The sequence below is a fragment of the Oryctolagus cuniculus genome, chromosome 6, assembly GCF_051225735.1.
Source record: "Oryctolagus cuniculus isolate XC-2025 breed Fujian yellow rabbit chromosome 6, ASM5122573v1, whole genome shotgun sequence".
Taxonomy (NCBI): Eukaryota; Metazoa; Chordata; class Mammalia; order Lagomorpha; family Leporidae; genus Oryctolagus; species Oryctolagus cuniculus.
The window spans coordinates 111,709,107-111,726,065 of record NC_142872.1 but is presented as its reverse complement, the minus strand read 5'-3'; positions in this window follow the sequence as shown (position 1 = coordinate 111,726,065).

The window sequence follows — 16,959 nt, the reverse complement described above, 5'->3', positions numbered from 1 at the left end:
TGGACCAACAGAAGGAAGACCTTTCTCTCTATCTCTCTCACTGTCTATAACTCTCTCTGTGTGTGTCTCTCTCTCACACTGTCTAACTCTGCCTGTCAAAATAAATAAATAAATAAAAAAGAAAAAACGTGTTGAGGTTGTTAAGATCTACAATAAGAACAAATATTCTATCCACGAAAATGTGAAGAAGGAAAAGGAAATTCATGCTGATTTCACCGTCAGACCTCGAACTCCCAAAGTTATAGCCACAATGCGTAAGTAACTAGTTAAGGAAAAGGCATTAAATTTGTGTATGTGTACAGGAGAAAACAGAAAATGCAGGGTTTAGGACTATCTGTGGTTCTGGGCATCCACTGGATCTTGCAATGTATCCTCACGGATAAGGGAAGATTATGGTAGTTTGAAAGAGCAGTTGACCCATATTTCTTGGTTTAAAATCCTGGCTTTATTGATTACTATCTGGTGTAAGCAACTTAGCAGAATTGCTTTCCTATTGCTGAGTAACAAATCCTCAAAAAGAAAACTCCTTAGCAGAACATTTTCATTAGCTCACTCTTCTGTAGATCAGGAGTCTAGCAAGGCTTCTCTGCTCTCTGGGACTAACAGGGTTGAACTCAGGATGTCAAGTGGGCTGCATTCTTATCTGGAAGCTCCAGGGAAGAATTTTCTTCCAGTTTCATTCATGTATTTGGCAGAATCCCGTTTCTTGGGGCTATAGGTCAGAGGTCAGAGGTCATCACTTGTCAGGGTGATGACAGTATTTGCTTTGAGACCACCTGCATCCCTTGTCACATGCCCACCTCCACATCCAAAGCCAACGATTGCAGTCAGAGTCCTTCTCATGTTTAAAACCTCCCTGACTCCATTTCTGCTGCCAGCTGAGAAAACTTTCCGCTTTTGACTGATTCACCTGATTGGAGCACATCTACCAGATCGAACTCCGAATCTTAAGAGATTCGGGATTTACTGTATTTATGTAAATATGTAAATTATGTAAATAAATACATAAGTAAATCTTATGGGATTTACTGTATTTACAAATCCCATCGAGCAGCACCTTTATTAGTGCTTGCCTGAATAACCAAAGGGTGGCAATCTCACTGCTTCCTCTTCAGGAGTCTGCCTACCACATTATCAAAACTGTCTGAGCTTGGGGCTGGCGCTGTGGCACAGTGGGTTAAAGCCCTGGTCTGAAGTGCCAGCATCCCATACGGGCACCGGTTCTAGTCCCAATTGCTCCTCTTCCTATCCAGCTCTCTGCTGTGGCCTGGGAAAGCAGTAGAAGACGGCCCAAGTCCTTGGGCCCCTGCACCCACATGGGAGACCCAGAGAAAGCTCCTGGCTCCTGGCTCCTGGCTTCGGATTGGCACAGCTCCGGCTATTGAGGCCATGTGGGGAGTGAACCAGCGGATGGAAGACCTTTCTCTCTGTCTCTACCTCTCTATGTAACTCTGACTTTCAAATAAATAAAATAAATCTTTAAAAAAAGCTGTCTGAGCCTCCATCTCCTTTTCTATAAACAGGATAATAACAGTGTCTACCTCATAAGTTGCTGTGAGGATGAAATGATGCCGTATATGTAAGTACCTAGAGTAGTGTGGCACATAGTAAGAGGAATGGCAAGTGTATATTATGATTGGTGTTGAGCCCTAATGTCTCTGTCCTGGGGGTGGAATCCGGTCACCTGGATCCTGGAGTAAGCAGCAGAACCTGTAGAAGTGCTATCAAGGACAAAGTAAAACAGACAAGCCTGGCGGGGGAGCACAGGGGTATGGCAATGCTAAGCAGGCAGGGAGTTTCCCAGTAGAAGGGGCAGAACCAGAAAAGAGGGACAGGGCCACAGATGACTAACCAGATTTATTCTTGAACGCACTGGAGACATTTTCTGTGGACTCCTAGAAATGCTTGAAGCGGAAGTTTGCACGCTGAGCTCTGGCTGCAAGTTAGACTCCCTTGGGAACTTTGCTACAACACTCAGCCTTAGCTTCACCCCAGACCAATTGAATTAACATTTCAGGCCTGTGTATAATAGGTTTTTAAAAGCTCCCCAAGTATTCTGATGTACTCGGAGGATTTAAAATTACATGGCTAAAGAGCATTAGGAAAGCATAAAATGCTCCTGAAAAACAGAACTCTTATTCCTTAGAGACTACACTATCTAGGGCAGCAAATGCTACAACTCATTTGGATGTAAAATATTTTTCTCATGGAAGGAAAAGGCCTTGGTTCCCAGGGAGCAATGAGAGGTGTTCTGGCCTAGCTTTTGCTTTGGTGGGATGGCAGGAGGGAGGGATACATGGGGTAGGGTCCAATTTTGGAAAGAAACAGGACACTGCTGTAGTAGTTGTTGCAGTAGTGTGGGGAGCTTCGACTTCTGGGCAGTCTCATGCTCACCTATCAGCCACTGTGTAGCGGTTACATTGGGTCAGGCAGGGCTGACTGGCTCAAACAGATCTAGACTCAAATTAAGGGCAGTAGGTGGGGCTGGAGCTCATCATTGTGGTTGTTAGCAAGAACCTTGAGTTTTCCCCATAATTAGCCTGGTCTAAGGAATTAAGTTATTATGTTGGGATCAAGTTTCTTGAGTTCCTCCTCTCCCCTCCCCTCCCCTCCCCTCCCCTCCGCGCTCCGCTCTCCTGTCCTCTCCTCTCCTCTCCTCTCCATCAGAAGCCGTGTCTTGGCTAAACTTAAAGCCAGGTTATGGCCCCTGGACACATATCAACCGGGTGAAATAGAAAAGACAGCTGAAAGGGTGCTGTGAATGCTTTGTAAATGAGGTGACAACTCGGGCTATGAACTTGGCTGCTGCTGATTCACAGGGTAGGGAAACCACATCTTGGAGAGTTAACTATATTGAAACATGTAGATTTGGGGAATGTCTCCCTTTTAAAACTATTTTCATGATTTCTATACAAGCTAATCTAGGTCAATTTAAATAAATCTCAAAATCTTGATAATTTATACTTCAAAACATCTAATGATTCCTTAATTTTTTAGCAAAACTTTAATGTCAGGAACTTGTGTTGTCTATAATACCATATCACAGTACCTGGGTTAGTGTGATGGCTCTGTTCCGGCTTGCAGCTTCCTGCTGATGTGCACCCTAGGAGGCAGCAGGTGATAGTTTAAGTAGCTGGGTCCCTGCCACTCACGTGGGAAACTGAGTTCCCAGCTCCTAACAGAGCCCTGGCAGTTGTGGGCATTTGGGAGAGTGAACCTGTAGATGGGAGTTCTCTCTGTCTCCATCTCTCTTGGTCTCTCTCCTCTCAAATCATACATAAGTAAAATAAAATTTAAAGTTTGTCTTATAAACATACTCTTGAATGATAACGTTGCTCATAAAGTGCTTTTTAATTTTTATCCTTAAAAACACTTTCCTGAAAAGTGCTACAACCCTTCTTGATTTTGAGTCCCTTGGCTGGTCAAGAAGCTGGTGGGAAAAGTTTAATGAATCCAGGACTTTGAGCCATTTCAACTGTCTTCACAGTGAACTCAAAACCCAAGGCAATTGTTAATGTTCTTTTGTGTCTTGAAGTTGATTTTCTTCTTGTGCCAGCTTGACTGTCTTCCTGTCTTAGGATTCAATGCTGATCTGAATTATTAAAGATGAAACTAGTACACTGATCAAGTGGAAAACTAGATTACAGGTTGCAAAGACCTGTCAGCCTACAATGCAAAGGGAGAGGAAATTTGGGCTGGAGAGCAAAGGTACATCAGTGATGCCTGAAACAGAAGGTAGAATCCTGTACTCTTGCTTTCTAGACAGATGACAGAAAAACAGTGGTTTTCATTCGTTTCTAAAGAAGAATCTCTATAGATCTCTATGGCTTAACGGCCTATCAAAACTGCTCAAACACAACATATGGAGCTATGAAAACTAGGTCACTATAACAGTTGCATTCTTAAACCTAAATTGGCTTAATAGTTGTGACATATGCACGTTTTCAAAATTATATGGAAAAGTGGTTAGCCAGAATTATGTACTCAAAGTATTAATTTATTCTTTCTTGTTTTATAGTAGAATTTAACTCATTTTGGGGCCAGTGTTGTGGCACTGGGGGTTAAACCACCAACTGTATCAATAGCATCCATTCAAGTTCTGATGGCATCTGGGAAAGCAGAAGATAGCCCAAGTACTTGGACCCCTTCCACTCACATGGGAGAGCCAGATGGAGTACCAGGCTCCTGGGTTTGGCGTGGCCCAACCTAGGCCATTGTGGACAGTTGGGGAGTGAGCCAGCAGATGAAAGGTCTCTCCCTCTCTCTCTCTCTCTCTCTCTCTGTGTGTGTGTGTGTATCTCCTTCCTTCTCTTTATCTCTGCCTTTCATAAATAAATATTTTAAAGAAAGAATCTTTTTTAAAATTTTCAAATGAATAAATAAATCTTCCCAAAAAAGAATTTAACTCAATTTGGTTAAACTAATCATCAAATATTTTTTATATTATTCATCCAAGAATCATTTTAAGTGCTTTTAAAGCAAACATAAGTAACAGGAGATGGGTATCTTCTGCTCTGGGTCAAAGAGAGACAGCCCCTAGATGCTTCTCAGTCAAGAGGCAGAGAAGACAACACATTAACTCCGCATTCTAAGCCCATTCACTCTTTTACCAGCATCAGTAGCTTTAGAATACAACTTGTGGTTTTGCAGAAAATGAATGAGTGTTCTGAATGGTTGGGTACCTTATTTAGTGATGCCATTCCAGATTCTTTGAAAAATCCAAAATTGATTGAGAATGTTGAAGTCTCAGCAAGAGAAGGTCAGTGCTGTTTTTGGGCTGTCTCTGAAGAATACCATAGAGAAAGGAGGGAGGAAAGTCAAGGTAGACACATCTGAGATGCTCGGGCTCCTGGATTCCACAAAGACTCTGAAAACCCAGAAGGAGACCAGAATTGTGCTAGGAAATGATTTATGAGTGAAATCATAGCAGAAAACTGTAAGGATGACTATTCAGGATGTAGCTAAAATTAAGGAGAATAAGGAAAGGCAAGAGAGGAACTCTCATTGTATCAGCCCATGGAGGTGGGGACTGCAGAGTTCATAAAAGCCAGGGCTACAGTTGTGTTATCAAGACTTTGGACATATTGGAACTGAATGCCTCCAACACCTTGGGGCATTGCAGCAGATTATTCTGCAGACAGAGCTGCAGTTTTCTGTCCCAGCTGCACATCAGCTTCCCTTAATACACTTTTAAAGAATACCCGTGTTGGGGCTGGCATTGTGGAGTGGCAGGTTAAGCCCCTGCCTGTGATGCCAGCATCCCATATGAGTGTCACTTCGAGTCCTGGCTGTTCCACGTCCTATCCAGCTCCCTGCTAATGTGCCTGAGAAAGATGGCCCAAGTGCCTGGGCCCCTGCACCCACTGGGACACCGAGAAGAAGCTCCTGGCTTCAGCTTGGCCCAGCCTCAGCCATTGTGGTCACTTTGGGAAAGAACCAGCAGAGAAATTTATCTCTCTGTGTCTCTTCTCTTTTCTCTGTAGTTCTGCCTTTCAAATAAATTTTTTTAAAAAAATCTTAAAAAAAAAGAAAAAAGGAATGAGGTTGAGGTAGGTAGAGGATAAATCACCATTCCTCAATTTAAAAATAAACAGAAATTAAATTAAATTAAATTTTAAAAAGACCCATGGCTAGCCTTTATCACCAGTCATTGTACATCACTGGCATGCCACATTACAAATTCTTGTATAGGCTACATAGTCTATAGTACTGTTTAGAGTTCACATGAAAATACTTTTTTGAAATAATCAGACACACAAATAGCAGCATAATATTATAAAAGACATGTTAGTTAAATGATTTGAATAAAAACTTCTTACTTTAAGAAATTGGATTAATATTAATGAAACAATGTTATGTGGTACCTTAATAATAATTGCTTAAAGTTACAGAGATATTTCTCATTTATAGATCAAACAATTATGTGCCTTGAAGAATCTTGTGGGGGCCAACGTTGTGGTGTAGAAAGTTAAGCCTCCACCTTCTCTGCACCCCCATTTGGGCTCTGGTTCAAGTCCTGACTGCTCCACTTCTGATCCAGCTCCCTGCTAATGTGCCTGGGAAAAGTAACAGAAAATGGCCCAAGTCCTTGGGCCCTTGCACCCACGTGGAAGACACGGAAGAAGCTTTTGGCTCCTGACTTCAGCCTAGCCCAGCCTTGGCCATTGCAGCCATTTGGAAAGTGAATCAGCTGATGGAAGATCTCTCTGTCTCTCTTTCTCTCTCTCTGTAACTCTACCTTTCAAATAAATAAAATAATTAAAAAAAAAAAAAAAGAATAATTGGGCCTAGAGCTCTGGCGTAGTGGGTAAAGCCGCCTCCTGCAATGCTGGCATCCCATATATGCGCCAGTTCTAGTCCTGGCTATTCCACTTCTGATCCAGCTCTCTGCTATGGCCTGGGAAAGCAGTGGAAGATGACCCAAGTCCTTGGGCACCTGCACCCGCATGGGAGACTGGGAAGAAGCTCCTGGCTCCTGGCTTCAGACTAGCACAGCCCTAGTTATTGCGGCCAATTGGGGAGTGAACCAGTGGATGGAAGACCTCTCTCTCTCTCTCTGCCTCTCCTTCTCTTTCTATATAAATCTGACTTTCAAATAAATAAATAAATCTTAAAAAAAAAAGAATAATCTTGAGAAACTTAGTAAAATACAGATTCTGATCAGATAGATCTGGGTGGGATTTGAGATTCTAATGTCTAAATGAACTCTCAGGTGAGACCAAAACTGCTAGTACAGACACTCACAGGGTATGGTGAGCCTGCCCTGTTTTAAGGAGCTTCTCTTCCCATAGTCTCAGACCTAGAAAACTTCCAGAAACAATTTCTATGTGAGATTTGACACATCCACTTCCAATCCAAGAGGGTAGAGTAGGAAAACTATTTTTAATGCATTATGAATGACTCAGCTTTAATCTGAAAATATGCATAGGTCATGAAGAAATCACTTATTAATTAAAGAAGTTTCATCCCTACCATTTCTAAAAAGACTCAGTTTGCATGCTCTAAAATTACTTCTCTACTAGAAGTAAAATGCTACAAATGAAAGTTAAATGCCATAAATAAGCTATGAATGCAGACACACACACACACACACACACACAGACACCAGTAATTTCTTTCATTCTAGGAAAATAACTTGCCCCTGATGAATCTGGCCAGTTTTTACTGCGGTTATGCTAACATTAGGTGGCAAGTGTGTGCACAGAAGGTAAAGGCTCCAGTGGGAGGAAGAAAAGAGGTCAGGGAAGCAGGTGTACTTGGAATTAATGCCTAAAAAAATGTTTTTGATCAGACAATATCCCTAAGGAAATCACAATGTTTCATTAAAGGAATATGACTATGAGTTACTTAGAATTATAATTCCTTGTCAACTGTTAGTTTGCTTTTTCTTCAAGTTTGGATTTTTCAAGTCTTTAAATTATCTGTGAAATCTCTGGATATTATGCTTTCAAATACTGATCAATTTTTGACCCAAATACTCAAAGTATTTCAAATACATGGCTACTGTGCTCTTGAATAAATGGAGGTGTTCTTAGAATCCAATGGAAATAGAATAGAGAATATGATCAATAAACTAGCAGAAATTAAAAGGAAGTAATATGTTCATCTGCTGTTTGTTTTTCTATTTATATTCCCAAATAATCATCCCCTCTCATGTTTCAAAGGCCACTTGAGAATTATTCGAAAGGTAATAGAAACTGAGATTAGGAAGTTTTACTCTTTCCAAAGTTTCCTTACTAAAGGGTTTTTAATTCCTGTTCCAATCATCTGAGAATGCTTACATCTACACTATTCAATAAGGTAGCCACCTGCTACACATGTTACTAAGTACATAAAATGTGGTTATAAGTTTTACAGGTATAAAATGCATGACCAATTTCTAGGACATAAAAGGAAGTAAAATATCATATTAACAGTTTTTATACTTATTTCATTTTGAAATAATATTTTAGATATACTGTTGAAAAATATTATTTGAATTATTTTATCTCTTGCTTTTCACTTATTTTTACATGTATGTATGTTTATTTATTGATTTCTATTTATTTGAAAGGCAGAGTGACAGAGAGAAAGAGAGATCTTCTACCTACTGGTTCACTGCCCAAATGCTCATAACAGGCTGACATCAGTAGCCAGGAACTTCATCAGAGTCTCTCAAGTAAATGGCAAGGATTCAGTACTTGAGCCATCAATTGCAGCATACTAGCAGGAAGCTGGATCAGAAAAAGAGGCAGAGGTGGGACTTGATCTTATTTTAATATGGGATGCAGCATCCCAAGCAGAAGCTTAACCCCCTGTACCACAACACCTGCCTTCACTTATTTTTAAAGTGGCTATTTTTTAAAATTACAAAATTTCTTTTTTCCTACATCAATTTCTATTAGTGCTATTATATAGTAATTATCAAAATTATTCACTTTGTTTTGAAATAATATTATATTTACTGAATATTTGCTTTATCACTAAGTTTTTCTGTGTGTGTGTGACAGAGTTATAGACAATGAGAGAGACAGAGAGAGACAGAGAGAAAGGTCTTCCTTCCGTTGGTTCACCCCCCAAATGGCCACTAAGGCTGGCGCTCTGCAGCAGGCGTGCCACGCCGATTCAAAGCCAGGAGCCAGGTGCTTCCTCCTGGTCTCCCATGGGGTGCAGGGCCCAAGCACTTGGGCCATCCTCCACTGCCTTCCCAGGCCACAGCAGAGAGCTGGACTGGAAGAAGAGCCACCGGGACTAGAACCCAGCGCCGATATGGGATGCCGGCGCTGCAGGAGGAGGATTAACCAAGTGAGCCACAGTGCCAGCCTATCACTAAGTATTTTAAATTCATTTAATTATCTCCACCTTACAAATGAGGATACTGAACTTACAAAGTTCAGTAAACTTTGTAGGAAACTTCCTCAAGTCATACTTTTATTAAGTGGGAGAAATGGATTCCAACCTACATCTATTTAAATGCAATGTCCATGCTCTTAGAGCATTACCAGAGTGGGACAAGTAATGCATTGTGCTAGAGAGCAAAATGTAAGAGGCAGCAAAAACCATGGTAATTAAGATATATAATATTTTAGTGAAATACTTTAAAAACTAAAATTGGTGTAAACATTCCATCATGAACAAAATATCCATACTCCCATGTTTATCACAGCCCAGTTCACAATAGCAAGGATATCAACTAGATATCTATCAACTGGTGACTGGATAAAGAAAATGTGTAATATATACACTATGGAAAATGACCCAGCAATAAAAAAGAATGAACTCCTGAAGTTTACTACAAAATGGATGGAACTATAGATTTTGATATTAGGTTAAAAAACACACAGAAAGACAAATTCCATGTATTCTCTCATTTGTACAAGTTCACTATGTGTATATATATATGTATATACATATATATATGCATAAAGTATAAAAGGTGGGGATGTCTTGGTATTACTTGGTGTATGTGGTTATAAGTTTATAAATTATAAATGTTGTCTTAACTAAATTATACACTCTACATAATAATTACCTTTCTCTCCTCACATTATAATCATTGTCATGAGTTCCATGCTATAAGATATTAACATTCCCATGTTCAAGAAAAATAACATGTATGTTATGCATATAACAGCCACATATGAAAAATGTATGGCAAAATAGTAAAAATTGTTAACTCTGTTACCAGAGGGAAGGCTGTGGAAGCCATGGGGTTCTTGTCTTCACACAAGAAAGAATTCAGGCATGAGACAGAGAGTGGACTGACAAGACTTATTAGGGATAAGGCATCCGTCACAATGGAAGGGACACAGAGAGAGCCCCCAATAGCTCAGACTGGGGGAGAGGGAGGTGACATGGTTGAGTGGAGAGAATACACCTGGGCAGGCCAGGCTGGTGGCTCAGCAGAGAGCAGAGGGCTGAGCTGCATCTGTTTGCACTCCCTAGGTTTTTAAGGGAGTCTGTCTACCCACCTGCCCCTCTCCTCCAGGACAAAGGATGGAGAATCCTGGTGGGAGGGTTTGCTGGGTGAAAATTAGCAAATTCCTCCCCAGATTTGCTGGTGCCCAGGCAGAGAAGGGGGGCTTCCCTTAGGGCATGTCTGAGAAGGTTTTATTGCCCCATGTTATCAGGTAACCCCTTTGGTCCTGAGGAGAGAGAATTTTCCTGGGAGCTTTCCTTGGGGGGAAGGGCTGGGACCACCTGGGAGGTTATCAGGGTCTGGGCAGGACTTTGAAGTGCCAGATGCTGGACTTCTGGAGCTTCCTCAGTAGGTGCTGGTCTCCAGGCCTTTCTTATACACACATAGGTTAAATTTCTGACTTCTTACCTAACAATTCTAAAAATAATTTCTTTTTAATTTTACACAAAGATAGGCTTTGATTCCATGCTTGCATGATGTGGCCTTTCACCAGTGCAGGCCCGGGCTGCTGAATGACTGTGCACTTCCATGTGACTTAGCTCTTAAACTATATCATCAATTTTTGGGTGGAGGGATCTAGGAACCCCACACCTGACTGCCCCTAATGGTGCCCAGACCTTGTGAGGTACTAGGTGTGTTGAAGGTGTTTATAAACACATGAATGGCAAGAAAAATAGAAGGAAGCACATCAAAATGCTCAGATTTTCTCCCTGTGGTGGGACTAGGATGATCTCACAGATGTAGGAAATTACAATTAAAAATAAATACAAAATTTTACTGGATAAACTATGCATTCCATCCCAAGCCATAGTGGGTGTGTGGCTCCCTGGGCATATTACTTAAAATAATAATCTTATCCGACGAGTTAAAAGCCTTTCATGGCCAAACTCTGCAAATCAAGTATACAGTTGGGAACTCCTAACCTGTCCATTGAATTCCCATTGCTTATTATCTGTATCACAGCATAGACCTTTTAAAACAGGCTCTTTCCACACACCTATTGCATGATATGGATCTGTAACAAAAGCTATAGGAACATGATCATTTCTCTATTTTGGAGATTCTCACCCAGGAGGGTCAAACAAGTCCTGTGGGACTTTCAAATTCCCCTTTCTGAATGCAAATATGTAGTCTTCTATAGATTTTTTGCTCTTCCTAGTTAAATTACTTGAAAAAAGTTACTTCCCTTCCCTGTTCAGCTCACTCCATTTGACACCTCCTCTTCTACTGCACTGCAATTGTTTTTCTGATGGTTTGCATTGATGTCTTTGTGGTAAAAGTCAATGGATGGTTTATAGCCTACATCCTTCCTAACCTCTTAGCTACTTTTCACACAATTGGCCAGTACCTCCTTTCAACACTCTTTTCTTGGCTTCCTTGATTCCATTCTCTCCTAATTTTCTTCTACCATCTTGGAAATGCCTTCCCAGACCTTCTGCTTCCCTCTTTTGTCCACTGCAAAGATGTCCTCCTATCTCCACTGTGCCCCCCAACCTTCAGCATGTAAATCTCCATTCACCTTTCAGCTATCTTTCCTCTGACTGTGGTTTGGTGTTGTTCTCTGGGATCCATTTTCTCCCCTAAATTTAAAGGATTCTGTCAACAGTGGCATCAGTTTTGGGATCAAACAGCCATCATCGACTATTGTTTAAAATCATCTGGTTTCTTTTTTCTCTTTCCAAAATAAGGTCTTGCCTGTCTGTTGTACCCTTAGTGTCTGGAGGAGAACCTGGCACAGCTCAGAGTAAATCAGCATGGTTTTGACTGGAAGTAAACTCCAATTCAAAATGACTTAAACAAAAAGTAAATGTAGTCTATCATGTATCTGGAGATCCAGTGTAGAATACTCCAGTGACTCCAGGATGTTGGCAGGAGCTGAGACTCTTGCAGTCTCACCAACTAGTTGTCCTCTGGGTCATGATTCTAAGGCAGGTGCCATACATGAATGCAACATGACTGTCAGTGGGAAGCCAGGGAAACTACCTGAAGAAATTCCTGGACTTTTATATCTTGGTTCTTCTATAACACTGTAGAAGCACAATAATCTCTTGGCAAGTCATTTTATTTGCACAGTGAAGGAAAGAGGAACACCCATTTGAAGTTGTTTTACTCAGAGGTGATACATTCTTGGGATAGATTATACACAAAACCATTCAGATTACATATACTTAATATGATGGCACAGCCCATCAGCCCAGTTTAAGTAAGAAATCTTTGCAGTTTCCCAAGTTATGAATGTTTTTCCATTCCTGTAAGGCAGCTCCTTCTATTAAGCAGGAAGTCAGAAATTGAGCCTATGATTGTATGAGAAAGGCCTGAAGACCAGCACCCACTGCCCCACTGCCAAAGCTCCAGAAGCCCAGCATCTGGCACTTCAAAGTCCTGCCCAGACCCTGATAACCTCCCAGGTGGTCCCAGCCCTTCCCCCAAGGAAAGCTCCCAGGAAAATTCTCTCTCCTCAGGACCACAGGGGTTACCTGATAACATGGGGCAGTAAAACCTTCTCAGACATGCCCTAAGGGAAGCCCCCCTTCTCTGCCTGGGCACCAGCAAATCTGGGGAGGAATTTGCTAATTTTCACCCAGCAAACCCTCCCACCAGGATTCTCCATCCTTTGTCCTGGAGGAGAGGGGCAGGTGGGTAGACAGACTCCCTTAAAAACCTAGGGAGTGCAAACAGATGCAGCTCAGTCCTCTGCTCTCTGCTGAGCCACCAGCCTGGCCTGCCCAGGTGTATTCTCTCCACTCAACCATGTCACCTCCCTCTCCCCCAGTCTGAGCTATTGGGGGCTCTTTCTGTGTCCCTTCCGTTGTGACGGATGCCCTATCCCTAACAAGCCTTGTCAGTCCACTCTCTGTCTCATGCCTGAATTCTTTCTTGTGTGAAGACAAGAACCCCACGGTTCCACAGCCTTCCCTCCGGTAACACTTCCAGGAATATATTTTCAAACTTGGCTCCAATCTGCTTTTGGGACAATCCACCCTTGAGTACCTTAAATATTCAAGGTTTTCCTGAGCAGTTCTCTACATCATGTCTTCAATCTAGGAAAAAAAAAAAAAACTGCAGAAGCACTCTGAAATTCTGGTTTTTTTTAGACAGTCCTTTTAAATATCTTCAGTGTCTAGTAACTGGTTCAGATTACTCAAGCTCCAAGTAATAACCCGTAAACCATTACAGATTACTTAAGCTCCAATAACCCATAAACCATTAAGGGGAAGCAGTTTTCTCTTTCTCTGAGTGGAGCCCTCTAGTTGTTTGCAAGTGTCGCTCTCACCCTTCCTGTTGCTCTGTGACCCATGTCTGTCTCCTTCCCCTGGGCTTATCTGCTATTTTTAGCCCACTCTCTGTCCTTTGGATTTGTCGGTCACATTTATCCCAGATTAAGTCCTCAGCATTTTTCTCAAAGCCCTAGCTGGTTCTGTTCTTGAAGGCTCAGCCTGTCAGGTTCCAATATACTAAATCCCTGTAGTTGGCTTGAGTGTAGAATTTCTCCCTTTTTCTTAGACCCACTGTCCTCTTTTTCTGTTTAAATTCTTTGAACCTGTTTTAACTTCCCCAGTTTCCCAGTAATTTCCCCCAGTGGATCACTTATTGTAGAAGGGAGGCATTTGTATTTTCATGGTAGAAGACACCCTTGGCTCTCCCAGTCAGGAGAGCTCCACTTGATTTCCATAACTGTGTGTAATTGAAGAGCTCACTCCCTCCATAGACAGAAGTCTCTGAGCTGATGATCAGTTGGCTCTAACTAATTCAAGCTTGCCTGGTGAGTAATATCAGAGATGACTCTTTATGTACAATGTTGGGACAGTAATAGCATCAATTCTTCAGAAAAAACAACGCAGTTATTTAGAGCAGGGTGGGCAAGCATTTTCTATTGTGAAAATAAAAGGAATAGCACAACGATAGTGACATCAAACAAACTTTTCAGGCCTGCACCGCAGCTCACTTGGCTAATCCTCTGCCTGCGGTGCCAGCACCCCGGGGTTCTAGTCCCAGTTGGGGTGGATTCTGTCCTGTTGCTCCTCTTCCAGTCCAGCTCTCTGCTGTGGCCTGGGAGGACAGTGGAGGATGGCCCAGGTCCTTGGGCCCTGCACCCGCTTGGGAGACCAGGAGGAAGCACCTGGCTTCTGGCTTTGGTTCAGCGCAAGAGCTGGCTGTGGCGGCCATTTGGGGGGCGAACCAACGGAAAAAGGAAGACCTTTCTCCCTGTCTCTATCTAACTCATTGACTGTCCAAAAAAAAAAAAAAAAAAAAAAAAAAAAAAAAACGTTTTCTAAAGGGAGTCAGGAGGTCATCAAAAGACCAAGTCTTACCCACAGTTCAAGCTGCTGCTTAGGAATGGTAACTTCTATTACCTCACCCTCTGACTGTAGGTAGGCCTCTAGAACAGATAACTGCATTGTGCCTGAAGACTCAAGATACATATCAAGAAGTCTTTTGTTTTGTGCATACTTTCTGTAAATGCATGCATTCTTTTCTTATCTTTTGTCTGTTACCTAACTCCTGTCACATACCACTTTCTCTCAACTCCAAAGAGTTTCCCTACAAAAAACTTTTATTGTCATGCAATAAATCAACACTGTTTGCCCATACAAGCTCCTGCTTTCTCTGCCTTCTTTGGAACACTGCTTCTGAGCCATCTGAACTTTGCATCCCTTGAATTGTAATTCCTAAGACTCCAAAGAAGGTTTTTTTTCCTTTCACAGTTTCAGAGTTTAAACTGTTTGACACTGTAGAGTCAGATAGTAGATAGTTTTGCTTTTTGGGCACTACTGTCTACGCAGCAAATACTCAAGGTGGCCTTTATATTGTGAAAGCAGCCCTACAACAATTCCAAATGAGTAGATGGGTTTGTGTTGCAGTAAAATTTCATTTCACAAAAAGAGTTGGAGAGCCAGATTTTCCCCTTGGGCAGTAACTGTCAATCTGATTTAGATACCAGTGTGTAGATAAAGTACTGAAGTGTCCCTCCAGGTAGTTCACAATGTGCACCAGGGGGACGGACGAGAGGGCATGAGTGCTACATGGTGGAAGGTCAGTTTGTCCGGTAGCACATAACCCTAAACATTTTAATATTAAGACAAATCCAGATTCCATGATGGGCTAGAATACAACATTTATACAACTTTAAATATAAAAATGTGCAAATTTCAGAGGGCTATAGACTTTGTGAAGACAGACTCTTTGGAGTACATCTTTGGTTCTCGTCTGTTAGGGGAATTTTGGTGCAAAGATCGAGAATCACTGGCGTAGAGGCACAGGCATGGCTAATTGCTACATGGAAACCATGATGTGGTCTCATTTAAGCACAGTGCCTTCAGGTCTCCAGAGATGTCTGAAATATGGCTAGTGCTGGTCTCATTTCAATATTTTGAGGCTTATTTGCTTCGTATTCCTCTAGGGTTTCACAAAGTTTCTTTCCCAGTAGTAACAGTGATTAGCCTCTCTCTGTAAGTTCTCAGAAGAATCTAGTTATTTCAGCAGAAAGCCCTGAAGTTTTCTGTTACTGTTTTGCAAAAGGTACTGCAATTGGTATATCTTTTCTCTATTTAAATATGATCTTAAGATGATTCCTATACACATTGAAGTTCATGAAGAGTTGCTCAGAAGTACCCTCCTCATGCCTTTTATAATCTCAGTGGTCACTCTTTTTGTTTCTGGTTACACTGGAAATAACTTTCAGTTTTCACATGCTGCGAGTGTTAATTTTATGTGTCAACTTGGCTAGGCTATAGTGCCAAGAGTCAGGTCAAACATTAGTTGAGATATTGCTGTGCAGGTATTTTATAGATGTGAATAACATTTACAATGAAATATCTTTAAGCATCGGAGATTAAACTTGATAATATGGGTGTGCCTCATTCAATTAGCTGAAGGCCTTAAGAGCAAACATTGAGAGTTATTGAAGGAAAAGGAATTCTGCATCAAGATTGTAAAACAAAAGCTCTGTTTTGAGTCTTTAGCCTTACATACTCATATTTAAAACTGAGGAATGCAACATCAACTCTTGCTTGAGGGCTTAGTTTGCTGGCCTGTGGTACTAATTTGGGACTGCCCAAGTTCCACAATCCCTATAGCCAATTTATAAAAACAAATTTCTCTGTCTCTTAATGTATGTGTGTGTGCGTGTGCATATACATTCATATGTAAGAACTTTAAAATGTTTATGGAGGAGCTAGCATTGTGGCACAGTGGATTGAGACATCACCTGTAATGCCGGCATCCCATATAGGTCCCAGTTTGAGTCCCAGCTACTCCATTTCTGATCCAGCTCCCTGCTAATGTGCCTGGGAGGACAGCAGAGGATGGCCCAAGTACTTGGGCCTCTGTTACCCATGTGTGAGACCAGAATGAAAGTCCTGGCTTCGACTTTGGCCTGGCCCAGACTGTCTGTTGTGGTCATTTGAGGAGTAAACCAGTGGATGAAAAATCTTTCTCCCTTTTTCTTTGTACTTCTTCTGAAATAAATCAATCTTAAAAAAAGTTCATGGAATAGTGGAATTAAAAGATAAGCTTATTTGGTGTTTTTTTTTTTAAATACATGCAAAGTCCTTTCATAATCTACATTTTCCACCAACTATTTTTAAAGATTTATTTATTTATTTGAAAGGCAGTGTTACAGAGAGGCAGAGGCAGAGAGAGAAGTCTTCCATCTGCTGGTTCACTCCCCAAATGGTTGCAATGGCTGGAGCTGGGCCAATCTGAAGCCAGGAGCCAGGAGCTTCTTCTGGGTCTCCTATGTGGGTACAAGGGCCCAAGGACTTGGGCTATCTTTTACTGCTTTCCTAGGCCATAGCAGAGAGTTGGATTGGAAGTGGAGCAGCTGGGACTTGAACTGGTGTCCATTTGAGATGCTGGCACTGCAGACGGTGGCTTTACCCACTAAACCTCAGTGCCTACCCTCCATAAACTTTTTGAAGACTCTTCCCATAGCCTATTGGCTTTGTTTCTCTGGAGAACCCTGACAGATACACAAAACAAACGTTCAGCCTTCTATGGATAATTATGTATTTCGATCTTACTGATAGCATTATCCATTTATCTACTCATTAATTCATTAG